General features: G+C 37.7%; 1 long non-coding RNA gene and 1 pseudogene across 1 annotated transcript; one reads left to right on the top strand and one right to left on the bottom strand.

The window, feature by feature from the left end:
* The first annotated feature begins 6981 nt into the window (after window positions 1-6981).
* On the top strand, window positions 6982-11256 carry LOC122043454 (annotated as a pseudogene).
* Window positions 11257-19044: 7788 nt separating this feature from the next.
* On the bottom strand, window positions 19045-19644 carry LOC122040326. The gene is made up of 2 exons (XR_006128584.1): window positions 19425-19644; window positions 19045-19305 (listed from the first exon to the last, which is right to left on the bottom strand). It is a non-coding gene; the product is annotated as an uncharacterized LOC122040326 (long non-coding RNA).
* Window positions 19645-23122: the final 3478 nt, after the last annotated feature.

Genomic DNA, 23122 nt, shown 5'->3' with positions numbered 1-23122 from the left:
TCTTTCAAAGTCCAAACTGCATTCCAGCATTCCTGTCACTCATTTCAAATCCGAAATTTTGTTTCTTCAATTGCACTTCATTGGTAAGAAAGAATTAAGCTAAAGCATAGTTGAGAGTGTTGGAACATCAAATAGCTATGGAAGTCAAGTTCTCTACTTAAAATTTCTCACTGCTTTTCTGTTTTGACAGATTTCAGAGTTCAGAGTTCGAGTTACCTCCATTAACTTCCTTTCAATTACCATTAGTACTTCATATATGCATATCAGCAACTCTCTAACAGTCTACTATATTAAATCAATTTTGAATCTTGATCCATACTATTCAGATTTCCAGCATGTCAACCACTAATTCTGCAGCTTCAAATCTTCTATTTTCATATCCTTGATGCTTCTAGTTTCTGCAAAATTCAGTTTGAAAAGGCATGGAATGAAATGAGAAACCATTTGTTACTGAAATTAATGGAGTTTCACTTGAGATCATAACTGATTTGAATTCTACTCTTGAGATTATAACTAATCACTTGAGATCATAACTGATTTGTGATACAACTTTGATACAAACTCTCCACAACCCACTATATTTCCACAAGAGTTCTTATTTCAAATTAAGCTTCATTTGATTTCCTTAACATTCCCAAATCTCTTCTACAACATATGTCTCTTAATAAATGTGATTAGCTTCTGAGTTCCATGCAGTAGCAATGTGCAGCTTAATTCCAGCAGCCTTTCATTTCTGTTACAGTTTCAGTTCCTGCACATAACAAGACTTCACTTGAGCTCATCACTCTGGTTTGCTCTTGCATTACAATAGAGAACAACAATTTATATATCTGTCATCCAACAGGTTTTTTAACTTGATGTATTTCAGTTTTAACAGTCTTAACAATTCTTATATCCTGTCCAAATTAACTTGATCCTTTGTTGAACATTACAAAAATTTAGTGATCTACAATAACTTCACATGCAATTGCTGCTTATACAGTGAGTTGCTGTTAAAAATCAGAATTCAAATTGAGCAACAGATTCTGGAATTCTGAAATTTGTGAACTTTGGAACATCAATTCAATTTCTGATCTCCTTTATTACCGATCAAGCTTCAAAGAATTTATACATTTCTGTTTTGTCCAGATTTTGTTTCCAAAGCGTAGGATACAATCTGGAATGCTTCTTGACTGGAATAATACAATCTTTGATCAAGTTACCAGCAGCTCTAACAGCTCCCTGTTTTTGCTTCTGTTTCCGAAATTTCAACAGCAACATGTTTCAGATTTAAAACTTATAGAAATCTGAATTTCTGGATTGGCACAATTGGATTCCTAATCTGATTTCACTGATTTCTCTCATCAAGCTTCAACATTTCATTTCTATAGGGCATCACAGTTAACATTTAATGAATAATAGTTTGATCTCCACATTGTTTTGATTTGAATCCGAATAGCTTTGATCTCCAAACAGATTTAGCTTTTCATTTCTGAATTCCATCACTATTTCAACTTTGGTTCTGCATTTCTGCATATCTACCATCGCTGATACCCTTTTCACAACCAGTTTCAGCAAACATGCCTTTAAACATCACTGTTCTTTGTGCTGAGTTATTCTTTGGCCTTCGTCACTCTCTCTAAAGATTAGAATACATTTTAATATGCTTCTTGAATGGAATTGTATTCACCAAATTAAGTTCCAGTCCTTATTTCCAATGATCAGATTCAAATAAGCTTCACAATTACATTTCAGCAGCTCACAATCTGTCATCCATCAACTTCCAAAATTTATTCCTTCATTTGCCCTTTTACACTAGTTTCTCAATCAGCTAAAAGGTATCTTACAATGTATTTTGTTGTTAAGGAACCCCAGACTTGTTCTCCAACCGAAACAACACTTTCAGCCCTGAATTTCTACATTTAAGTAATTCAGCTCCAAGTTCAGTTTCAATTCTCTTATTTCCTTAGAATTTCCGACCAAACCTTGAAGCCTTAATCTAGATAGATCTCTTTAATTAACATTCACTCAAATAATCTTGCCTTCAATTCCTTCTAATCAGAAGAAAGAATGCTGATACAATTCCTGCACAGAGACAATTTCAGCTACAACATTTTTTTCTTTCTGTTCAGAGTATCCAGTGGTCACAATTCTCTTCACTTCTTCAAAAATAATGTTTCAATTTGAAGTACTTCATAAGTGAAATGGTACTCACCAATTGAATTTTAAATTCTGATCCATAGTGGTCAGATTCCAACAGCTACAAGAGCCCACTGCCTTAGTTCTGTTTGTGCATTTCTTGCATTGCTTCAGTAATTCCTAGCTCTGAAGTTCAGATATAAAGTGTGTAGAGGTCATGGAGGTAGAAGAATACTATTTGTTTTTGCAAATGCTAGGGCTTCACTTGACCTTCTTGCCGATTTGAATTCTGCTCATGGAATTTCGTACACTATTGACACTAAAATTCCCACAAAATATTACACTTGATTTCAAATCTCAATAACACTTCCCTTTACACAGAAATAACAAGGTTCTAAATTTAAATTTCTGAATCCAGTGAGTTGCTATTAAAATTCAGAATTCAGCTTAAACCACATAAGTTTCAGAATTTGATACTTGAAAGAATTTGTTTGCTTGAATTCTACATGGTTAAGCATTGAGAAGGCTCGCTTTAAACCCTGAACTGTAATCAAGCTTAGCACCACAACTTGAGGTTGATACAATCACTTCATAGATTTTTCATTGATTAAATTCTGCTTCAACAAATCCTGCTCCATACTAAGGGTTCCAGTTTTCCCATTAGTTGTTCCTCTGTTAGTTTTAGTATCATATGGTTAGTGCTTGATGCAACTTCTTCCTCTGTTAGTGCTTTGATGCAACTTCTTCCTCTGTTAGTTTTAGTATCATATGGCTTTGATGCAATTTCTTTCTCTGTTAGTTTTAGTATCATATGGCTTTGATGCAACTTCTTCTTCTGTTAGTGCTTTGATGCAACTTCTGTTAGTTTTAGTATCATATGGCTTTGATGTTAGTGTTTTGATGCAACTTCTGTTAGTTTTAGTATCATATGGCTTTGATGTAACTTCTTCCTCTGTTAGTGCTTTGATGCAACTTCTGTTAGTTTTAGTATCATATGGCATTCATGCAACTTCTTAGTTTTAGTTTCATATGGCTTTGATGCATCTGTATTACAATTCGTAAATAACCTAAGCACTTCAATGCACTTCAAGAGCATCCTATCATTGACTGTTGGATATATTATAAATTCTAACGGTATATTTTAGCTTCTGATTATATCCAAGGACGATGTTTAAGGGAAGTTTTAGATTTCGTATATGGGTAAGTAGGTAAATGTACTTAATGTTTTTAATGCATATAGAAATTAAATTTCTTATGTATTATTTTATATTTGGCAGCGAGATAATTTTTGCATCGACCCACATCATGAGCTCTCTCCGCATACCGTACAGACAGCGTCAATGTATACTTGCCCCTCTTGCGGTAAGAGCAGTCATCTTGGACTATGAGTCCAAGAACTATGAGCCCACGCCAGTTTTGTAAGGTAAGGGGAGATAAAAATTAGTTTATCTTATAAATTTTTAGTATTTTTACATTTTTTTTACTTTTCAGGTATCCCTCTCGAGTTCATTCATAATGATGACTTCGTATTACAGAGACAGGTTTTTACTATCGAAGTAGATTTGTTTTCATAATGATGACTTGGTCATACTTGGGCATGTGGGTATGGTTTTTTTTTACTCCTACCAAACAAAATACTAAGAGAGCAAGAAGTGACTCCTAGAAGGAGCTCGTTCCTTCTTTTTGCTCTATATTTGATTAATTGCAATCTTTTTTTTCTCTATTTTTTTTTTCTTATCAGTCATGAATTAAAGTAATTGATACAAAAAATTTCTTTAGAAAATTTTCTTTTCCTCAAATAAACAAATGAAAGAGACTAAAAATTATCATTGTAATTTATTTTTAAAAAAAAATAATGTATTGAATATTAAAAGTATTTTTAAATTATTGGTAAAATAATATATTTTTTAAAAATATTTATAAATAGAATTAGAAATGCAATTAAAATCAAAATAACAACTAAAAAAATTAAGTAAAAGGTCGCTATTTAGTTGGTTGCAACTTAGATAGTTGTCAATTCAATACAGATGAAAACTCACTAAGAATCTTCTTAGTTGAAGGTGGAGAAACTTTTTACATACAATAAAAGCTCAGAAATGACTAGGAAAGTAAATATAAAAGTTGTTGTTAATTTCCTAGGTCTGATTTTGGCCAACTGAAATATGGCTCACCCGAACCTAATTTCCGGTCTTCTCCTCGAGCAGGTTTCCGTTCCGACTTCTCGTCCCTCGAACGTCGCGTATGTTCTTCTCATCCATCGATGTATTCTTCCGCAGCACATCGTCCCTCGGATGCATTGAGCTCGTCGGCTCCCTTCTTGTGTCATCCTTCTCGTTAATTGCATCTTCCGCTCGACTTCTTGTGTTCTGAAGTTCCTGCACATTTAGACACAAGGATCAAAACATAATAGGGTCTAACTTAACTTTATTAATCATATTAAAATAATCACGGGATCCAACAATATCCAACATATCCTTCTTTTGGTTTTCTTGCATAAGGATAATCTCAGCGACGGGTTTCACAGTGCTCGGTATCGTGAAGTCTCACCGTCCTGATAAATTTGGTCACATGGGATAAACATTCAACCTTGATCGGTACAATCGGCCTACTAATCTGCATGTTTGGAGGTGTTCTATACCAACACTCAACCACCAGGCCCCAAAAACTAGAAGCTGAGACTGAGACTCAAAACAAAGATGAGGAGCAGCAAGAATTGTTGGAGATGAACGCAACTGAAGAGACTGCCAAACTTGAACATACAACAGTAAGTTCAAAATAGTCTATTTTTGTTACGCAGAGGAAAGGAATCGCGAACGATCTGCTGCACGTACCGGGAGGGACAAAGAGAGAGATTTTCCTCCAGAAAATTTGCAGGAAACTCAGGTCGAATACTAGAATCTGAAGAGAGATTTTCCTCTAGAAAATTTGCAGGAAACTTAGGTCGAATACTAGAATCTAAACAATATCCAAGATGAGTTATTGCTCTTGTATCCCTTTCCCTTTATTATTTGTCTATACTTCAGTAAATGAATGACAGACATGAAGAAAGACCTCACTCCAATTACTGGAGTTTGGCCAGTTGAATTAGAGATAATGATGTTTAATAATCTTACTTCTTTTTCTTTTCTTTTTTGTCTTTTTAACTACGTACACAACTGGGCTCCTCTTTTAAGGTAAGAAAATTAATTTATATTCTTTGTTTGATAATTTTTTCCCATGGGATTCATATTCTTTCAGTGAGTTAGTTTGATTGAAAACCACTGAATTAATAAATTATTTTTTACATTATTATGTAACATAAGTTTTTAAATGCTGATTGATTAATTGTAAAAAATTGAAAATATTGGAAATTAATATCAATATATGCATTTTAAATTTACTAGATGGTAAATTGTCATTTAAAAATGAAATTATTATTATACCATTAAAAAAAAGTCAATATCTTTAGTTTGAAATGAAAATAATGCAAAATTTATTTATTAAAATATTTTAACTAAATTCCAAGAATAACAATATCAACTTAACAAACAGTTTGATAAAATCTTTAACAAATTAAAGTTTATCTAATAAAATTTAATGATTCCCAAGTTTATCTGAGTTCATCTATATGAAGAACAAACGACAAAAGGCACCAGTCAATTAATGAGACTTTTTTCAAAGAAATAACCATGTGAAAAATGCCAATCACTTAAGCTATTCAACCATATCCATCCCACTTGAGCTTCATAGTTGGAATATTCCAAAAGAAGATAATTATTCCTCTTTATAATTTAAAATATCATATAGTTTAATTATCACTTTTTATTTAAATTTTCAAATGTATTTGGACAAGTATAAAAAATACCTCTCAAATTAAGAAAACAAGTGTCCCTTTGTTTTAAAAAAAAACTAAATGTGCAGCTTTTATAATTTTATCTCAAAAATATCTCTAATTCAATGCTATGGTAGAAACTATCCATATAGAACTTGTTTAAAATGTGTTTAGGCTTTAAAATCGAACGAAGGCTGCACAGTGGCTAAGTAGAAGGCTTCTGTCAAGTGAATTATTGCCGAGAGACCGAGCGAGTGAACAACAGAGCAAAGCGATCGACCGGGGGAAAAAATGCACGATAGAGTTGGAGATAAACGAAGGTGGAGAGTTTCAACTTTTTACGTGTGTAATCCTTCAACGTTAATGATCGATTAATGTGATCAATACAATCCCGGATTCTGGATTCGTCGAGGGCACCTCTCTATGCATCCACACGTGAAAGAGAGTCTCTTTCCATGTATTTGTTTATATTACCAATGCATGTGAATCAATATAACCAACCAATATACCTTGAATCTTCCAATGTGAGACTAAAGTCTCATTTACAATGAAACTTCTTTCCTCTTCCATCTCTTTTTCATATATATATATATAACAAATGTTTGTGTAACTATTTTAAAATAAATTTGATAAACTATAAATAATTTTGATATAAAATATTTAGATCTTAAGCCGTAAAATAAATCCTAAATTACACTAAACATATTGTTTTATATATTATAATATTTATTAAGTAATTTTTATATAATATAAATCTTAAATTCAACTTAAACACAGACTATCTATCGATAGTTACTACACAAGTTATACGGTAGCTTCTGCCTACTCGATAGTTTCTAGGTTATAAAAATTATACATTCTGGGATCGAAAGGTATTTTCCAGATAAAATTCTATTTAATTAATTAATTTATTTTTTCAAAAAAAAGCTTAGTAAAATTAAAAATTTGGGGTTTTTTTTTGAGGTTATTTTTTAATTTATAATTTTTTTGTATCTCATCCGGACGCGTGGCAGCAACGATATATTCAGGAAAATAACGACGATAGAGGGAGGACGAAGCCGCAGGCCCGCAGCAGAAGCAACTACAGCTAAGTGAGCAGGGAATAGCACCACCACCAACTTCGCTTTCCGTTCCTTTTCTATTATTTTAATCTCATTTTGACCGTCTCCATCAGACCTCGTCTCCAATTCCCGTGGAGTTGCCGCTCCAGGTGAAAGCCGAGGGATCGATCTGCGTCGTTTAGGGTTTAGGGTTTAGCAGGGAATAGCACCACCACCAACTTCGCTTTCCGTTCCTTTTCTATTATTTTAATCTCATTTTGACCGTCTCCATCAGACCTCGTCTCCAATTCCTGGAGTTGCCGCTCCAGGAAGTCCCGAGGGAGGCCGTGGGTGGGAAACTGAAAAAAGGTGCGATTTTTTGGTAAAAGGTGCTACTTTTTTATGATCTTCACTGTGCTCCTTCTCTGGTGGATCTTTGCGCGCACCCTTTTTGTTCTTGGCTGCCCCGCTTTGGCTTATTGGTGTTTGTTGACTGGTGATTTTTTGTTGCTTTGTTGCCGCTGGGAGTTCAGGTAGTCAGTTTGGTCTGGCCTAATGGTGGCTAAGCCCTGATTTTTTTATTTTTTTTTGGTGTCATGATCAACATTCGTAAATGACCATTGTACATGGCGAGCTGATATAGGCTTAAGTTACTCGGTATTTGCCCACTTAACTTTAGGAAATATAAAGGTAATGTTCGTAGTTTGTCATTAGGGGAACCATCTTTTCTAGGCAAATGTACTGTATATTTTAGTTTGTCCCTCTTTCACCATGTTAACTCTATGCTTCGGTCTTATAGTATTCTCAATCTACAACTTAAAAAAATGATGACATTAGTTCACTCGCATACCTAAGCTATTATTTGTACATTTTATACATGAGCATATGTTTCCTTGTTATGCACTTTGTGACACATTTCTTCATTGCCATTTATCCTGCATTTGTGTCGGTAGTTGGATATAAACTATGCATCATTATGTTTGTTACACTTTAGACACTCGATGATATGTTCTAAAGGTCACTTTTTGTGCTGCAGGAGGAAACAATACCTTTTCCGTATCAAGTGCACAAATGTTTGCTTTTTTGTGCATCTCGTAATTTTTGGGGAGACTATTCGTTGAAGGCATGGCACATACCTACAACAATGAGAGGAGTATTAGTTTTGGCAGCTTCCTTCAGCCTTCAATCGGTGAATGCATAATGGGAGAAGGAGACCTGGTTGACACGACATCTGAAAAATTTACCGAGGTTGGTGGTGAAGAGAGTGATGAGGATATTGACATAGAAGAACTTGAAAGGCATATGTGGAGGGACTGTATGCTGTTGAGGCGCTTAAAGGAGCAGCAACAGAGCAAAAACAAGCATCTGGGGGATGCGGTTAAGGAAAGTCAATGCTGGAAGAAGATGTCGCGGGCACAGGATGGAATTCTCAAATACATGCTGAAGATGATGGAAGTTTGCAAAGCTCAGGGCTTTGCCTATGGTATAATTCCTGATAAAGGCAAGCCGGTCAGCGCCTCAGCGGTGCTTCTGATAATCTCAGGGGTTGGTGGAAAGAAAAGGTCAGGTTTGATTGGAGCGGGCCAGCTGCAATAGATAAATATCGAGCTGAGAATGCCATCCCTGGGTGTCAACTCTGGAACTGCTAGCTCTCACTCATTGCAGGAGCTTCAAGACACGACACTGGGTTCTCTTCTGTCAGCTCTTATGCAGCACTGTGATTCGCCGCAGCGAAGGTTTCCTCTAGAAAAAGGAATCCCACCGCCATGGTGACCTACTGGGAGAGAGGAATGGCCAACTCAACTAGGGATCCCGAATGAACAAGGAACGCCCCCTACAAGAAGCCACACGACCTTAAGAAGGCTTGGAAGGTCGGTGTCTTGACGGCTGTGATCAAGCATATGCCCCCTGACATTGACAAGATACGCAGGCTTGTTAGGCAGTCCAAATGCTTGCAAGACAAGATGACTGCCAAGGAGAGTGCAACATGGCTTGCGTTTCTTAAACAGGAAGAGGAAATGTATATGAAGTTGCATCCGGATGCATGCCCAGCCCCATCCTCAGGAGTCGTCCAAGGTGTTGAAGAAGGCCATAACGGGGATATGGATTACAAGGTCGCTGTTGAGACTAACACATTCAAACTAGGAGCTAGTTCGTGTACTGCAAATTTCGTTAAGTCGGAAGAAAGTCGCATAATGATGAATCCTGAACTGGAGATGAATCAGAGGATTTATACATGTGAAAATGTGGTATGCCCACATAATAATGTTTACCATGGATTTCTTGATAGGAATGCTAGAAACACTGACCAGTACTTCTGTAAGTATCAGAATGCTATTCCTCCTGGTGTCGGAAAGGTGAACAACCAAGTTCAGTCAACTGAGAGCCCAATCCTCCATCGTTTGGTTCAAATCACAATCCAATTGAAATGTCTGACTTAGGTATTCCTTCTGATGGGCAAAAATCAATCAATGAGCTAATGGACTTCTATGAAAACAATGTCAACAGTAGCAAGACCTTCAACTTGGGAGGTTTGACCATGTTCGAAGAGTCAAATGATCGAAACCAGATGGAGTAGTACAACTTATTTGAATACAGCCCGGGTGTTGGCAGCGATCTCTTGGACGAAATTGATAGCTTGGTGGAGCAATCACAGTACATGCAACAAAGCATGGTGCATTTTCAGCCAAAAGTCAGTGACCAGCCAATCGAAGTCACTGGATGCATCAAACTTTGCTCCTGGAATGGACTACGCCGATGCTGTGCATGGATTCAACTGGTTCTAGTTAGATGATAAATGACAGGATCATCTCGGCAGAAGCTGAGCATAAATGACTGACAAAAATTTTGCTTAAGGTGATCTTCCCCTATGTACCTGTAACCTTTTCTTCTCTGTAAGACTTCATTAGGACTATGATTAACAATGCTTGTGTTACCTGTGGTTAGTGCCGAGTCATTCAGTTTAGAGTTGGATAATGAACTAAGAACACGATACCGACTCATTCATACAGTCGAGAAGATCTGCGGTACCTAGCAATGCTCAAATGACAACTTTCTTAGATACCTAGTTTTCTATCATGATCTCGAACATCTGATCATCCTTTTCTATCTTCCAGTGCTGTCTATGTTATTCCACTTCACTTTGTAGGTACTTTCCTAAACACATTCACATGTTTTCATCAGACATGGCATGATCTTCAATGTGATAGGGAACTGTCCTAACACTCGAGATACGTTGAATGAAGGAAACAACTAAGAGGATGGATTTTGATGTTTTTCGCCCTTTTCATGGTTGGTTGAACTGAGCCTGTGTCAGTGTCATGGAGGCTTGCTGGCATGTGCTGAGCAAGAAGTGGTGGTAGTTGCCTAGATGATTTGAGAAGACTTGCTTGCGACTCACCGTAAGTTGTTACTTGCTTTGTTCGGCCTTGCTTCCGGGAATATGGTGCAACGGTAAGGGAACTCAGTTATCTCTCAGTTATTTACGATTCGATTTTAAGTTATGTTGGATATTGAGGTCTTAATGGACCAATACGGTTTTGTGGAAAAATCGGAATGCCATCAATAGATAAAAGTCGTAATTGACTTCAAAATTGAAATCTACGTTTCGAGTAGATAAATTTAGACTATTAATTTGTTCAAAACCGATTAAAGGTAAATGAGAAATTAATTGTTTAAAGTCGGCACAAATAAACATTAATTATTCATTAATGATATATATAAGGAAATGCATGGGAGAATAGTCCTACATCAGAAATTTTCGATGTGCATTCTTTGCTTATTAATGATGCTGTGTTAATAGAGTTAACTCAGAAAAAGACCAGGTGCTCTCTTCTCAGGGGCGAGCTGAGTCCGCCACGTGCGCAATGGACGCTTTGTAGGCGCACTTTGCACTTTGTAGTACCTACGTGGCACTCGGGTGACGTATCAGGCTCGTATCTGACATGACAATACCTATGTGGCATCCACGTGGGCAAGAAGAGATGACTAGACTGTTGATTGGGCAAACGGATGACAACCGTTGATCAAAGAGGTGTGATGGATCGCTTGTGATGCGATCTAGAGCGTTGGATCGCGAAGAGTCACGATCTGACCGCTTGGCATGAGACTTGATCTGAAGCGTCAGAACAAATGGAACAGTAGATCCAGATCCGATGGCTGATGACAATAGGCGAGATCTGAGGGTCACAACTCTTCAGATATGATGGATGAGATTAAAGTGGGATATGTGAAGGGTTATAACTCTTCAGAATGGACGATCCAGATCCATCCAACCCAAAGAACACATCCTCTCACCCAAAAAGACATTCAACCTCTTCATTTGGTATAAATAGAACCCTCCAGATGCTGAAAAAATCAATCGAATCATCGAATTCATCTATTCTACTCTCTCTTGAGCATTCATCTCATCTTGTGCATTTAAGAGTCCAAAAAGCCTACGAGAAGGTTCGCTGGTCTCGGAATTTGGAGTGCTACGATTCCGAGACGTTCGTCGTTGTATCTTGGGAACGAATTGCTGCTATCCGTTAGCACCGTAGCGGAGCAATATCGTTTACGGAGATAGTGTTGAACACTAGCCTCGACGATCAGTATCAGTTTGCGCACTCCGGGAGATACCGGGAACAACAGTCGTAAACGATATTCTGCAAACTGATATGGCCACTTCCAACGACGTTCCGACCGCCATTCCGCCAACGTCAATTCCGCACGGAGAAAAGCCGGAGAAATTCAGCGGATCCGACTTCAAAAGATGGCAGTAGAAAATGTTGTTTTATCTAACGACGCTAAACCTTGTACGATTTTTGCAGGAAAACCCCCTAGCCGCTACGGAAGGTAGTAAGGCTGCTTGGATGGATGAGATTAAAGTGGGATATGTGAAGGGTTATAACTCTTCAGAATGGACGATCCAGATCGATCCAACCCAAAGGACACATCCTCTCACCCAAAAAGGCATTCAACCTCTTTATTTGGTATAAATAGAACCCTCTAGATGCTGGAAAAATCAATCGAATCATCGAATTCATCTATTCTACTCTCTCTTGAGCATTCATCTCATCTTGTGCATTTAAGAGTCCAAAAAGCCTACAAGAAAGTTCGCTGGTCTCGAAATTTGGAGTGCTACGATTCCGAGACGTTCGTCGTTGTATCTTGGGAACGAATTGCTGCTATCCGTTAGCACCGTAGCGGAGCAATATCGTTTACGGAGACAGTGTTGAACACTAGCCTCGACGATTAGTATAAGTTTGCGCACTCCGGGAGATATCGGGAACAGTCGTAAACGATATTCTGCAAATTGATATGGCCACTTCCAACGACGTTCCGACGGTCGTTCCGACCGCCATTCCGCCAACATCAATTCAGCACGGAGAAAAGCCGGAGAAATTCAGCGGAGCTGACTTCAAAAGATGACAGCAGAAAATGTTGTTTTATCTAACGACGCTAAACCTTGTACGGTTTTTGCAGGAAAACCCGCTAGCCGCTACGGAAGGTAGTAAGGCTGCTTGCGATGCGTGGTCACACGGAGATTTCCTGTGCCGCAACTATATTCTCAACGCCTTGGACAACACGCTGTATAACGTGTATTGTTCATTGGAGACGGCGAAATCTTTGTGGGAATCACTTGAGAAGAAATACAAGACTGAAAATGCCGGATTGAAGAAATTCATCGTCGGCCGGTTTCTGGATTTCAAGATGGTGGACTCTAAGAGCGTCTCAGCTCAAGTCCAAGATATGCAATTAATACTGCATGATCTGGACGCCGAAGGCATGAAGCTGAACGAGTCATTCGCAGTAGCTGCGGTAATTGAGAAGCTCCCTCCGTCATGGAAGGACTTCAAGAATTACCTCAAGCACAAGCAAAAGGAGATGGGACTGGAAGACCTGATCCTGAGGCTACGAATAGAGGAGGATAATCGAAAATTATCCGACTCTAAAGGAACCAAGCGGACTATTAACGAAATGTCCAACCTGGTCGAGTCAAACGCCAAAAAGCCAAAGCAGTTCAAGAAGAAGGCTCAAGTAAAGAAGTTCAAGGGCTCTTGCTACAGTTGTGGAAAGTCAGGACACATGTCAAAGGACTGCAGACATCCGAAGAAGCCAACCAAGGGGCTAAAAGATGCTGCAAACCACGTCACAACCTCTCTTGAGGACTTGGATCTCACTGCGGTCGTGTTTGAATCCAATACAGTGGAGGATAACCCGAAGCAGTGGTGGATCGATACTGGAGCAACTCGTCATATCTGTTCAGATAAGGCGATGTTCTCCAAGTATACTCCGATAAATAGAAGGAAGCTCTATATGGCAATTCCACGACATCTCCGATCGTCGGACTCGGAAAAGTTGTTCTGAAGATGACATCTGGAAAGGAGCTAACTCTGATTGATGTGCTCCATGTTCCCGACATCAGAAAGAACCTAGTTTCTAGATCGGCACTTGTTAAGGCCGGGTTTAGACTAGTGTTCCAGTCCAACAACTTTGTCCTTACGAAGAATGGTGTCTTCGTAGGAAAGGGGTACTTAAAACAAAGTCTATTTAAAATGGTTATAATGACTGTACTCCGAAAATTTGATGGTAATAAAATAATTGCTTCCAGCTATGTGGTTGAGTGTTTCAATTTATGACATAATCGACTCGGACATGTGCATAATAATACTCTGAAACGTCTCGTCAAACTAAATTTATTACCGAACGTCAATGTTGACGAAACACACAAATGTGAAGTGTGTGTAGAAGCTAAAATGACGAAACTACCTTTTCATTCGGTGGAAAGGTCAACGACTCCTCTAAAGTTAATACATAGTGATCTATGTGACTTGAAATTTGTGCAAACTAGAGGAGGTAAAAAGTATTTCATTACTTTTATCGATGACTACACAAGGTTCTGTTATGTCTTTCTTTTAAGAAGTAAAGACGAAGCCTTAGAGGCGTTCAGAACCTATAAAACAGAAGTTGAAAATCAACTTGACAAACGAATTAAGATAATTCGTAGCGATAGAGGTGGAGAATATGATGCACCGTTTGATGAATTTTGTTCAAATTCTGGCATTATCCATCAAATAACGGTGCCTTACTCACCTCAATCGAATGATGTTGCTGAACGTAAAAATCGGACACTAAAAGAGATTATGAATGCCTTTTTGATAAATTCAGGCTTACCTCAAAAATTGTGGGGGGAAGAAATATTATCGGCAAATCACATTCTCAACAAAATCCCTCATAAGAAAAGTGATAAAACTCCATACGAATTATGGAAAGGTTGCAAGCCATCGTACAAATACCTGAAAGTGTGGGGGTGCTTGGCAAAAGTCGAAGTACCTAAACCAAAGCAAGTAAAGATCGGACCTAAAACGTTCGATGCAGTATTTGTCGGATATGCCCATAATAGTAGTGCATATCGTTTCTTAGTTCATAAATCAGACATTCCTGATATTCATGTAGGAACAACCATAGAATCTCGGAATGCGATATTTTTTGAAAACGAATTCCCAAATAAGAAGGAAAACGTTGAAAATGATAACAACGGAAGTTCAAACGAAAATGACGTTACCAAACTTAGCTGTTATAAAAGGACTATTGACGATCAAAGCGAAGGGTCACGTCGTAGCAAACGGGCTAGAGCTGAGAAATCGTTCGGGCCAGATTTCATGATTTTCATGTCGGAAATTGACCCAAGAACATTAAGTGAAGCTCTCTCTAGTCCCGATGCTCCAATGTGGAAAGAAGCTGTCAATAGTGAAATCGAATCCATCATGAATAATCATACTTGGAAATTAATAGACCTTCCTTCTGGTAATAAACCATTAGGTTGTAAGTGGATACTAAAACGCAAGTATAAAACTGATGGATCAATTGACAAGTATAAGGTCAGACTTGTAGTCAAGGGGTACAAGCAAGAGGAAGGCCTTGATTACTTCGATACCTACTCACCAGTGACAAGGATTACATCCATACGAGTGCTAATAGCCATTGCAACACTGTATGACCTTGAAATACATCAAATGGATGTTAAGACTGTGTTCTTAAATGGTCAGTTGAAGAAGAAATTTATATGGAGCAACCCAAGGGGTTTGTGGCTCCAGGAAATGAGAAAAAGGTGTGTCGACTTGTTAAGTCATTATACGGATTTAAGTAAGCGCCTAAACAATGACACGAAAAATTTGACAAAGTAATGCTGTCAAACAAATTCAGAATAAATGAATGTGACAAATGCATTTATGTCAAAGACACACCTAAAGGTTATGTAATCATCTGTCTATACGTAGACGATATGCTAATAATGGACAGTAATCTATAATCATGACTACAAAGAAAATGTTGACCAAAAATTTCGATATGAAAGATATGGGTCAAGCAGATGTTATATTGGGAATTAAAATTCTCAAGACATCAGAAGGGATAGTTCTGACACAATCCTATTATGTAGAGTCAGTATTGAAAAGATTCAATGCGTACGATCTCTCTACAGTAAAAACACCTATGGATCTAAGTCAACACTTAGTGAAAAACCATGGTGAGACCTTATCGTAGTTGGAATATTCTCGGATAATAGGCAGTTTGATGTATCTCACAAACTGCACACGCCCGGATATTGCTGGCCTGTGCAGTCAACAAGCTGAGTCGTTTTACGAGTGATTCAAACGACACCCATTGGAAAGCATTGATGCGAGTTCTTAGATATTTGAAATATACTATGAACTATGGATTACATTATGGAAAATATCCCGCTGTGCTGGAGGGATATTGTGATGCTAATTGGATATCAGATACAAAAGACTCCAAATTCACTAGTGGATATGTTTTCACGATCGATGGGGGAGTAGTACCTTGGAAATTCACTAAGCAGACGTGCATTGCTCGGTCAACTATGGAATCCGAGTTTATAGCACTAGACAAAGCAACTGAGGAAGTTGAATGGCTGCGGAATTTCTTGGAAGATATATTCCGAGCTGGACGAAACCTGTGCCTGCCGTACTGATCCACTGTGATAGTCAATCGGCAATTGGAAGGGCACAGGGTAATATGTACAATGGGAAGTCACGACATATACGTCGTAGACATAATACCATTAGGCAGTTGATGTCGAATGGAGTGATTGCAATCGACTATGTTAATGGAGTGATTGCAATCGACTATGTTAAGTCCGAAGATAATTTGGCAGATCCTCTTACGAAAGGGTTGAGTCGAGATCAAGTATACTGCTCATCAAGAGGAATGAAATTAAAAATCTACAACTAAAAATGACTGTAGCGGTAACCCAACCTTGTTGACTGGAGACAACAAAGTTACAGAAGTTGTGTTATAGCACATGAGATATTTTATCTCTATCCCAATCCTAGGATGAATTTGTGCTGTCCTACCTCATGTAGTGAGGTAAAGCTTATGCTTTTAGTGACTTCTATACCTTATAAGGTGGAGTATGGTAGGATACTTCTGATAGAAGTGTCACCTATATGAGTGTGAAGACAGGCCGCTTCAATGAAACACTCATGAATCTAAGATGGTGTCCATGGCCGAAACGGAACCAACCATGAGAATCTAAAGTAGGTGAGATAGGTATCTGTGTGGGTGTTATTGTCTTAGTATACACCAACAGTTGAGCAGTTCAAAACATCACATTTACTGTGCAGCCTAGTATACTCGATAACATTCCACTACGGAAGGTTCAAAGCCACAAGCTACCTCTCCCGATGCAGCGACTTATCGATTAGACTCTTGTAAAGTGTCAGCATGCATACACGCATTGCATTAATTTCCATTCATGTGGGAGATTGTTGGATATTGGGGCCTTAATGGACCAATACGGTTTTGTGGAAAAATCGGAATGCCATCAATAGATAAAAGTCGTAATTGACTCAAAATTGAAATCTACGTTTCGAGTAGATAAATTTAGACTATTAATTTGATCAAAATCGATTAAAGGTGAATGAGAAATTAATTGTTTAAAGTCGGCCCAAATAAATATTAATTATTCATTAATGATATATATAAGGAAATGCATGGGAGAATAGTCCCACATCGGAAATTTTCGATGTGCATTCTCTGCTTATTAATGATGCTGTGTTAATGGAGTTAACTCAAAAAAAGACCAGGTGCTCTCTTCTCAGGGGCGAGCTGAGTCCGCCACGTGCGCAATAGACGCTTTGTAGGCGCACTTTGCACTTTGTAGTACCTACGTGGCACTCGGGTGACGTATCAGCCTCGTATCTGACATGACAATACCTATGTGGCATCCAAGTGGGCAAGAAGACAGTATAAAAGGAGGCAAAACCTATGTGGCATCAAAACTCATATGCAATTCTATTTTTACCCTTACTGTTCCCAGCCAATCGATTAATTTTATAGTTTTGAAAAAACTTAATCGATTCATGGATACGAATAGAGGCGAGGCTCGACAACGTCACTACAGTTAATGTCCTTCTTATTACAAGGTCATCCGTAAGGTACACCTAGCATAAATTTACTTTCCGTAAAAATTTAATTATGTGATCATATTTAATGTGTTGTATCCTTGTATGTGTGTTGTAATAATTTAGAAATTATTATTGTTATATTTTTCCGCTATGTATGTTTACGAAATGTGTTTTAGCACACACAGTATCGAACATATCCCAACACTCCTGAGCTCCCAGCCTACTCCCGATCAATCCAAGAGTCGGCCGACCTCTCAGGGATCAATTCTCTTCTCATGGGCACGACTCCCACGATCGGTCCCAAAGTCGACCGACCTATAAGGGTTCAATTCATTTCTCACGGACAAGACTCTCAATCTACTCCCGGTTGGCCCCAGCGTCAACTGATCTCTCAGGGCTCAGATCACTTCTCTTGAGCACGACTCCCAACCTACTCCCGGTCAGTCACACTGCATGTCGGCTTCTTAGGGCTCAGTTCACTTTTCTTGGGTACTATTCCCAGTCAACTCTTGGTCGGCCCCAGCGCTGGTCAAATTATTACCAGGAAATAATGCTATCAGGGAATCACAACGGTCTATCAAAGAATAACGACTATTCGTAAGGAAATATTATGATGTTCTACCACATGTATGACTCGAGTTCTACCACATATGTTGTAAAAAAAAATCAATGTTCTCAATATAATGGATCAAACTAATATTTAAAGATATTTATATAATCAAAAGAACTAACAAAGATATAGAATTTACTCTCTATATAGTGGATTAAAACTGATTAAAAAATTTAAATTGATGTGAATCTCTTGTCGTCGGATCCCTCAAGGTCCGATTGATCGTCGATCTTGGCCGCATGTTCCTGAACCAACACCACTACATCAATTACTTCTTCGTCCTCAACAGCCTGACCTCTCCCAAACGACAAAACTAGTATAACTCTGAAGCAGATATTGAAACATATGAGAAATATATAGTAGCTGGTGGAACTATTTGTTGGATATTTTTTTAATAATGAAAAATATGGATATATGGATCTTCGATATTGAGATTTAACAGTTACACCCGATTAGTCATCTCGACAATGAATCAATGGCTCTAATCGGTGGAGTTCGGTATGACGATGTGGACCTTGTCCCATTTATACTTTCGACATCCCCTTTCGGTTATCGAAGTACCCCTTCGGGTAAGAGACATACCTTTCTTGATATAGTCGCTACCGACCTAATCCCGTCAGTCGTCGAGTTATCCCTTCGGGTATCGACATATCCTCTTTGGGTAAACTTATTCTAAGGCTAGAGTATTAAGGTCGAGGTGAAGGCTAAGTCTTCTTTCCTTAAAACGATATTGTCCCACCCAGATGATTATGGTTTATTGACAATCGTCTCCCAAAATACAACAACTTACGTCTAGAAATAGGAGTACTTCAAATTTCTAGTCCTGTCGAACTTTCAAAGTCGTGAAACTCTTTAAGAGAGGAGAGAGAAAAGAATCCAAGAAGAGAATTCACAATTTGAGAATTGAATGTTTCATCCATGAATCCAACTCGTATACGAATCAAATTTTCATCTGATCATATCGGACCAATCCTTCATTAGACATTAATTTCTCATTCATTCGAGAAATTGACTTACGACGATCAACTGATGAAACAACCGTGTTAACTCTATTCGTCATCAAACCAATTTTCCAATGCTATTTAGTTTCACAAACTTGTCATACCTTGCGAGTTTCGACATGAAGTTAACTCAAGCCCTCCAACACACTAGTTCTAGAAGAACAATAGATTGTGCAAATTTTATTTGCATATATTTTTCTGTCATGAAGCACTCCAAGGAGGGTTCCGCCTCCACATCTTCCCCCTCAGCCATCGCCTCGTCAGCAACGAGCTCCATCGCAGTAACACCGGCGCTAAAGAGCCATAAAGATCCAATCTTTGGGTAGAAAATCAACCAAGAAAATCAGATTGAGGGAATGCGGAAACTATCGCAATCGAAACGAAATCTCAGAATAATAAATAAGAAAAGATTGAACTCTCTAGATGAACATCAACCTCGTTTTAGGCGAAGAACACGCCGATCACTCGATCAGGTCGGTCGAGCAACTCGCTCGTCGAAGGTAACAAGGGTCTTGGACATTGATGCCGAGGAGATCAAGGAAGACGCGGGATAAAGGTTCGAAAGGTCGTCGTTATCGGCACCTTCTTCGATGCTTCCTCCTCACCATTATGCCGCCTAAGTAAGGAATAATAATAATAATAAATAGATTCTATTTATAAATATTTTTAAAAAATATATTATTTTACCAATAATTTAAAAATACTTTTAATATTCAATACATTATTTTTTAAAAAAAATAAATTACAAAGATAATTTTTAGTCTCTTTCATTTGTTTATGTGAGGAAAAGAAAATTTTCTAAAGAAATTTTTTTATCAATTACTTTAATTCATGACTGATAAGAAAAAAAAATAGAGAAAAAAAGATTGCAATTAATCAAATATAGAGAAAAAGAAGGAACGGGGAGTCACTTCTTGCTCTCTTAGAATTTTGTTTGGTAGGAGTAAAAAAAAACCATACGCACATGCCCAAGTATGATCAAGTCATCATTATGAAAACAAATCTACTTCGATAGTAAAAACCTGTCTTCCTGTCTCTGAAATCCGAAGTCATCATTATGAATGAACTCGAGAGGGATACCTGAAAAGTAAACAAAATGTAAAAATACTAAAAATTTATAAGATAAACTAATTTTTATCCCCCCTTACCTTACAAAACTGGCGTGGGCTCATAGTTCTTGGACTCATAGTCCAAGATGGCCGCTCTTATCGCAAGAGGGGCAAGTATACATTGACGCTGTCTGTACGGTATGCGGAGAGAGCTCATGATGTGGGTCGATGCAAAAATTATCTCGCTGCCAAATATAAAATAATACATAAGAAATTTAATTTCTATATGCATTAAAAACCATTAAGTACATTTACCTACTTACCCATATACGAAATCTAAAACTTCCCTTAAGCATCGTCCTTGTATATAATCATAAGCTAAAATATACCGTTAGAAGTTATAATATATCCAACAGTCAATATGATAGGATGCTCTTGAAGTGCATTGAAGTGCTTAGGTTATTTACGAATTGTAATACAGATGCATCAAATCCATATGATACTAAAATTAAGAAGTTGCATGAATGCCATATGATACTAAAACTAACAGAAGTTGCATCAAAGCACTAACAGAAAATATGGATTTGATGCATTTGTAAAATGCACTTCAAGAGAAATGCAATTTCTGTTAGTTTTAGTATCATATGGCATTCATGCAACTTCTTAGTTTTAGTATCATATGGATTTGATGCATCTGTATTACAATTCGTAAATAACCTAAGCACTTCAATGCACTTCAAGAGCATCCTATCATATTGACTGTTGGATATATTATAAATTCTAACGGTATATTTTAGCTTATGATTATATACAAGGACGATGCTTAAGGGAAGTTTTAGATTTCGTATATGGGTAAGTAGGTAAATGTACTTAATGATTTTTAATGCATATAGAAATTAAATTTCTTATGTATTATTTTATATTTGGCAGCGAGATAATTTTTGCATCGACCCACATCATGAGCTCTCTCCGCATACCGTACAGACAGCGTCAATGTATACTTGCCCCTCTTGCGATAAGAGCGGTCATCTTGGACTATGAGTCCAAGAACTATGAGCCCACGCCAGTTTTGTAAGGTAAGGGGGGATAAAAATTAGTTTATCTTATAAATTTTTAGTATTTTTACATTTTTTTTACTTTTCAGGTATCCCTCTCGAGTTCATTCATAATGATGACTTCGGATTACAGAGACAGGAAGACAGGTTTTTACTATCGAAGTAGATTTGTTTTCATAATGATGACTTGATCATACTTGGGCATGTGCGTATGGTTTTTTTTTACTCCTACCAAACAAAATTCTAAGAGAGCAAGAAGTGACTCCCAGAGCCCGTTCCTTCTTTTTCTCTATATTTGATTAATTGCAATCTTTTTTTCTCTATTTTTTTTTCTTATCCATCATGAATTAAAGTAATTGATAAAAAAATTTCTTTAGAAAATTTTCTTTTCCTCACATAAACAAATGAAAGAGACTAAAAATTATCTTTGTAATTTATTTTTTTAAAAAAACATAATGTATTGAATATTAAAAGTATTTTTAAATTATTGGTAAAATAATATATTTTTAAAAAATATTTATAAATAGAATCTATTTATTATTATTATTATTCCTTACTTAGGCGGCGTAATGGAGAGGAGGAAGCATCGAAGAAGGTGCCGATAACGACGACCTTTCGAACCTTTATCCCGCGTCTTCCTTGATCTCCTCGGCATCAATGTCCAAGACCCTTGTTACCTTCGACGAGCGAGTTGCTCGACCGACCTGATCGAGTGATCGGCGTGTTCTTCGCCTAAAACGAGGTTGATGTTCATCTAGAGAGTTCAATCTTTTCTTGTTTATTATTTTGAGATTTCGTTTCGATTGCGATAGTTTCCGCATTCCCTCAATCTGATTTTCTTGGTTGATTTTCTACCCAAAGATTGGATCTTTATGGCTCTTTAGCGCCGGTGTTACTGCGATGGAGCTCGTTGCTGACGAGGCGATGGCTGAGGGGGAAGATGTGGAGGCGGAACCCTCCTTGGAGTGCTTCATGACAGAAAAATATATGCAAATAAAATTTGCACAATCTATTGTTCTTCTAGAACTAGTGTGTTGGAGGGCTTGAGTTAACTTCATGTCGAAACTCGCAAGGTATGACAAGTTTGTGAAACTAAATAGCATTGGAAAATTGGTTTGATGACGAATAGAGATAACACGGTTGTTTCATCAGTTGATCGTCGTAAGTCAATTTCTCGAATGAATGAGAAATTAATGTCTAATGAAGGATTGGTCCGATATGATCAGATGAAAATTTGATTCGTATACGAGTTGGATTCATGGATGAAACATTCAATTCTCAAATTGTGAATTCTCTTCTTGGATTCTTTTCTCTCTCCTCTCTTAAAGAGTTTCACGACTTTGAAAGTTCGACAGGACTAGAAATTTGAAGTACTCCTATTTCTAGACGTAAGTTGTTGTATTTTGGGAGACGATTGTCAATAAACCATAATCATCTGGGTGGGACAATATCGTTTTAAGGAAAGAAGACTTAGCCTTCACCTCGACCTTAATACTCTAGCCTTAAAATAAGTTTACCCAAAGGGGATATGTCGATATCCGAAGGGATAACTCGACGATTGACGGGATTAGGTCGGTAGCGACTATATCAAGAAAGGTATGTCTCTTACCAGAAGGGGTACTTCGATAACCGAAAGGGGATGTCGAGAGTATAAATGGGACAAGGTCCACATCGTCATACCGAACTCCACCGATTAGAGCCATTGACTCATTGTCGAGATGACTAATCGGGTGTAACTGTTAAATCTCAATACCGAAGATCCATATATCCATATTTTTCATTATTAAAAAATATCCAACAAATAGTTCCACCAGCTACTATATATTTCTCATATGTTTCAATATCTGCTTCAGAGTTATACTAGCTTTGCCGTTTGGGAGAGGTCAGGCCGTTGAGGACGAAGAAGTAATTGATGTAGTGGTGTTGGTTCAGGAACATGCGGCCAAGATCGACGATCAATCGGACCTTGAGGGATCCGACGACAAGAGATTCACATCAATTTAAATTTTTTAATCAGTTTTAATCCACT

The sequence above is a fragment of the Zingiber officinale genome, chromosome 2A (genome assembly GCF_018446385.1).
Source record: "Zingiber officinale cultivar Zhangliang chromosome 2A, Zo_v1.1, whole genome shotgun sequence".
Taxonomy (NCBI): Eukaryota; Viridiplantae; Streptophyta; class Magnoliopsida; order Zingiberales; family Zingiberaceae; genus Zingiber; species Zingiber officinale.
This window is presented reverse-complemented; position numbering and strand designations above follow the sequence as displayed.